The sequence below is a fragment of the Triticum dicoccoides genome, chromosome 6B, assembly GCF_002162155.2.
Source record: "Triticum dicoccoides isolate Atlit2015 ecotype Zavitan chromosome 6B, WEW_v2.0, whole genome shotgun sequence".
Lineage (NCBI taxonomy): Eukaryota > Viridiplantae > Streptophyta > Magnoliopsida > Poales > Poaceae > Triticum > Triticum dicoccoides.
This window is the reverse complement of record NC_041391.1, coordinates 139405055-139410085: the sequence shown is the minus strand read 5'-3', so window position 1 is coordinate 139410085 and position 5031 is coordinate 139405055.

Genomic DNA, 5031 nt, shown 5'->3' with positions numbered 1-5031 from the left:
AGCAATTCACTGTGGGGGGAATTGTTTCTGTTTAATGTATTTTTTGAAATTTTCCGAATTGCATGATGTGGTTTTAGTCTTAGATGATATGTGTGAACAATGCAAATCTAGAGGAAGTAACTGCCTGATGGAAATAGAGGTAAATAGTTTCAATTTTAATGGACTATCGTTTTTTTTTTCTGATGTGAAATAGTTTGCTTGACACGGTTCAGATTTTTTGTACATTACTTGCTTGATTTGTTCGGATTTTTTGCTTTTTGAAAATTTCTTTGTTACTTAAAGTACAATCACTTTGACACTTTAGTCATACTTCATATGGCAATAGAGATAAATTTAGTTATTATACAATCACTTTGACACTTTAGTTGCCTGTCATGGCTCCCTGTTTTGCTTCAGTTTTTTTTTTGCCTCATATGGTGCGTGTTGGGGAGATTCCCCACGGTTATAATCCGGCTAAGGCTTTGTTCGGTTACACCTCCTCACAGGGGGATTGGGGTGGATTGGAGGAGGTTTTGACTTGTAGAGGGTGTAATCCCTATCAAACCCATCCATTTTCCCTGTCAACCGAACAGGCCCTAAAGGTTTGACCCGGCCTAGAGCTTGAAGGCTTTATGGGTCGCCCTGTTTTTCGGGTTAAGATAAGATGACAAGGAGAAATCCAGGGCTCAGTGATGAGACCCGACAGGAGGCCGGCTCGCGGAGAAGGTAAGAAGAGGAAAGTTCCATGACAAGGGAAGCGAGACCTGGCAAGGGAAGTGAGACCCGGCGGGGGATTGATCCGGTTTGGGTTGATTGGTTCGGAAGAGGAGACCCGTTTTGCTATTGCCGGCTCAACGGATCATACATGGGATGGATACTTCCTGACTTGGAAGGCACACAACATCAACAAGACTTAGAGTTCAATTCAGAGTAGGACTCGAAATGGGCTCTGGGATCGTCTAAAGGAAGTTAGAGACAAGTTTTGGAGACACGTCAATAGCTCTTGAGGTAGAGGTAGCAAAAGACCGCCTTTGTAATCAAGATCATCATCATCAATATCAATCAAACAGGATGTAAGCTTTTACCTCCACCGCGAGGGGACGAACCTGAGTTAAACTCGCGTCTCTCGATTTCGACCAACCCCGTTCAAGCGACCACTTAGTTGCGATGGCCTCACAACTTAGTCCTTTCACAAGAACATCTACAGTAACAAAACCACGACAGTTCGCGTCCACCATGGGACCAACACACGATGGTGTTGTGTTCTTGGAGGGAGCTCTTTAGGGATCGAGAAGCTCACAATTGGCCGGACGAAGAAGAGCTGTCATGGAACAATCGCGCAGTGTAACTTGGCATGGGGCAACTTTGTGCAGAGATGGTAAAATTCATCGTTTGATGATCAGAGTTATGATTAATTTTGGAGCAGACAGTGTGAGGTTTGAGTTCAAGGAGATTTAGGGTTGCGCGTCTCTGCGCCACCGTATACGATCATCAGAACGTATCGTCGAAACCGACGTTTTTACTTCAAGGCCGGGTGCGGCCATCGACAATCCATCAGATCGCTATAGCCGCAAGTGGATGAGAGGGATAGGAATTCGATTCTAGGTCAACTTGGAGCTGATGCAATGCATGTGTTCACAAAAATTTCAACCGAGGCAGTACTCCACATGAAGCCACCAGCCAAGTCCTGAGGCGATTTATTGCTAGGCTCGGGCCAACGCAGGCCACCACATAGACACAAAAAGCAGCGCACTAAGCGAAAGTGCTATTGTGAGCTCGAGCTCACAGGCACCCTTTGCTACAGTACAAACAAAAAAATATTTAAAAAGTTCAAAAAAATCTGAATTTTTTTGGCAACAAACATTGACATATTTTTCACATGCGTACAAATTTTCATGACAAAATGACATTCATGCAGGTCTCAGCAAAAAAAACAAAATTGATGCTCCAAAATGCTTCCAAAAACAGTTTTTTTGGAGCATGATTTTGTTTTTTTTGCTGACACCTCCACAAATGTCATTTCATCACGAAAATTGGCACGCATGTAGAAAAAACAACAAAGTTTCTTGACAAAAAAATTCAGATTTTTTTGAATTTTTTTACTATTTTTTCGGATTTTACTGTTCATCCGGGATCACTGGTGCCCGGGATCAATTCCTCCGCGTCCCGCACTAAGGCTAGTCATAGTGGGGAGTAACTTTTCTTAGTTTGGCACGGAAGTTTTTAGAAAACGGTGGTAATTGAAAACCACAGTATTAGCATGGGTGGTCGAGGAATACCACAGTTTATCAAAAACAATATTTTTCTCTGTTTTACATGTGTTTGGCCGGTGCTGTCTTATCAAAGTTTTGACCCAATTATTTGGAGTGGATGACTGGGTAATTAGCGGCTGTTAACGGCGGCCGGCTGCGGCAAAATTTCGTGTTTTGACCCTTTTTGCTAACAAATTCAGGATCTGGCCCCGTTTGAAAATATTTCGGGATCTGACCCTTTTGCCTACCGCCAGGGGTGTTGGCGGTAGGTTTGCACGCCCTACCGCCATCAGCTCTGGCGGTAGGCCCTTTGATGGCGACTGACGGCCGTCGGCGCGTGCTAACGTGGAAAAGGTCCTACCGCCATGGGCTCTGGCGGTAGGGTACCGAAGCCTACCGCCAGCTCCTCTGGCGATAGGGTCCTGGGTGGTGGATAAGGTGGGGAGGGGCTGGTTTGTGGGGGCCGCCACCACTCTTCTTCCCCACTCACCTTCTTCCCCGTGCTCAGCCCCTCTCCCCCCTCTCTTCCCCTCACAAACCCCTCCTAGATCCCCTCCATTTGCTTGAGATTTCACCGGTGGATCCAGAGCATTTTCATCACCCAAGGTAGCTCTCTCATTTCCCCTCATGTTGATTGGTTTATATCTTTAGTTAGTTTGCATTTGCTCATTTGGTTGCAAACCCTAGCTCATGTGGTCAAATCAATTCATATGATCCATTTAGGTTTATGTTTGTGATTTCCTTATGTATGATGTGCTTAGAACTGCTTGTAGAATAGTTTGTGTACCTAGATCTAGTGCTAGTCTTGTTGGGGAACGCAGTAATTTTAAAAAAATTTCTACGCACACGCAAGATCGTGGTTATGGCATAGCAACGAGAGGGGAGATTGTTGTCCACGTACCCTCGTAGACCGTAAGCGGAAGCGTTAGCACAATGCGGTTGATGTAGTCGTACGTCTTCACGATCCGACCGATCCAAGCACCGAACGTACGGCACCTCCGAGTTCAGCACACGTTCAGCTCGATGACGATCCACGGGCTCCGATCCAGCAAAGCTTCGGGGATGAGTTCCGTCAGCACGATGGCGTGGTGACGATGATGATGTTCTACTGGCGCAGGGCTTTGCCTTAAACTCCGCGACGATATGACCGAGGTGGAATATGGTGGAGAGGGGCACCGCACACGGCTAAGGAACGATCCGTAGATCAGCTTGTGTGTCATGGGGTGCCCTCCTGCCCCCGTATATAAAGGAATGGAGGAGGGGGAGGGCCGGCCCTCTCTATGGCGCGCCCTAGGGGAGTCCTACTCCCACCGGGAGTAGGATTCCCCCTTTCCTAGTAGAACTAGGAACCCTTCCATGTAGTAGGAGTAGGAGAGAAGGAAAGGGAAGAGAGAAGGAGAGGGAAGGAAGGGGGCGCCCCCCTTCCCTAGACCAATTCGGACTAGTCCAAGGGGAGGGGTGCAGCCACCCTTTTGGCCCTTTCTCTCCTTTCCCGTATGGCCCAATAAGGCCTAATACGAATTCCCGTAACTCTCCGGTACTCCGAAAAATACTCGAATCACTCGGAACCTTTCCGAACTCCGAATATAGTCGTCCAATATATTGATCTTTACGTCTCGACCATTTCGAGACTCCTCGTCATGTCCTCGATCTCATCCGGGACTCCGAACTCCTTCGGTGCATCAAAACTCATAAACTCATAATAAAACTGTCATCAAAACCTTAAGCGTGCGGACCCTACGGGTTCGAGAACTATGTAGACATGACCGAAACACGTTTCCGGTCAATAACCAATAGCGGGACCTGGATGCCCATATTGGCTCCCACATATTCTACGAAGATCTTTATCGGTCAAACCGCATAACAACATACGTTGTTCCCTTTGTCATCGGTATGTTACTTGCCCGAGATTCGATCGTCGGTATCTCAATACCTAGTTCAATCTTGTTACCGGCAAGTCTCTTTACTCGTTCCGTAATACATCATTCGGCAACTAACTCATTAGTTACAATGCTTGCAAGGCTTAAGTGATGTGCATTACCGAGAGGGCCCAGAAATACCTCTCCGACAATCGGAGTGACAAAACCTAATCTCGAAATACGCCAACCCAACATGTACCTTTGGAGACACCTGTAGTACTCCTTTATAATCACCCAGTTACGTTATGACGTTTGGTAGCACCCAAAGTGTTCCTCCGATAAACGGGAGTTGCATAATCTCATAGTTACAGGAACATGTATAAGTCATGAAGAAAGCAATAGCAACATACTAAACGATCAAGTGCTAAGCTAATGGAATGGGTCAAGTCAATCACATCATTCTTCTAATGATGTGATCCCGTTAATCAAATGACAACTCTTTTGTCCATGGCTAGGAAACATAACCATCTTTGATAAACAAGCTAGTCAAGTAGAGGCATACTAGTGACACTATGTTTGTTTATGTATTCACACATGTATTATGTTTCCGGTTAATACAATTCTAGCATGAATAATAAACATTTATCATGAAATAAGGAAATAAATAATAACTTTATTATTGCCTCTAGGGCATATTTCCTTCAGTCTCCCACTTGCACTAGAGTCAATAATCTAGTTCACATCATCATGTGATTTAACACCAATATTCATATCCGTATATGATTAACACCCATAGTTCACATCGTCATGTGATCAACACCCAAAGGGGTTACTAGAGTCAATAATCTAGCTCACATCGCTATGTGATTAACACCCAAAGAGTACTAAGGTATGATCATGTTTTGCTCGTGAGAGAAGTTTAGTCTACGAGTCTGTCACAT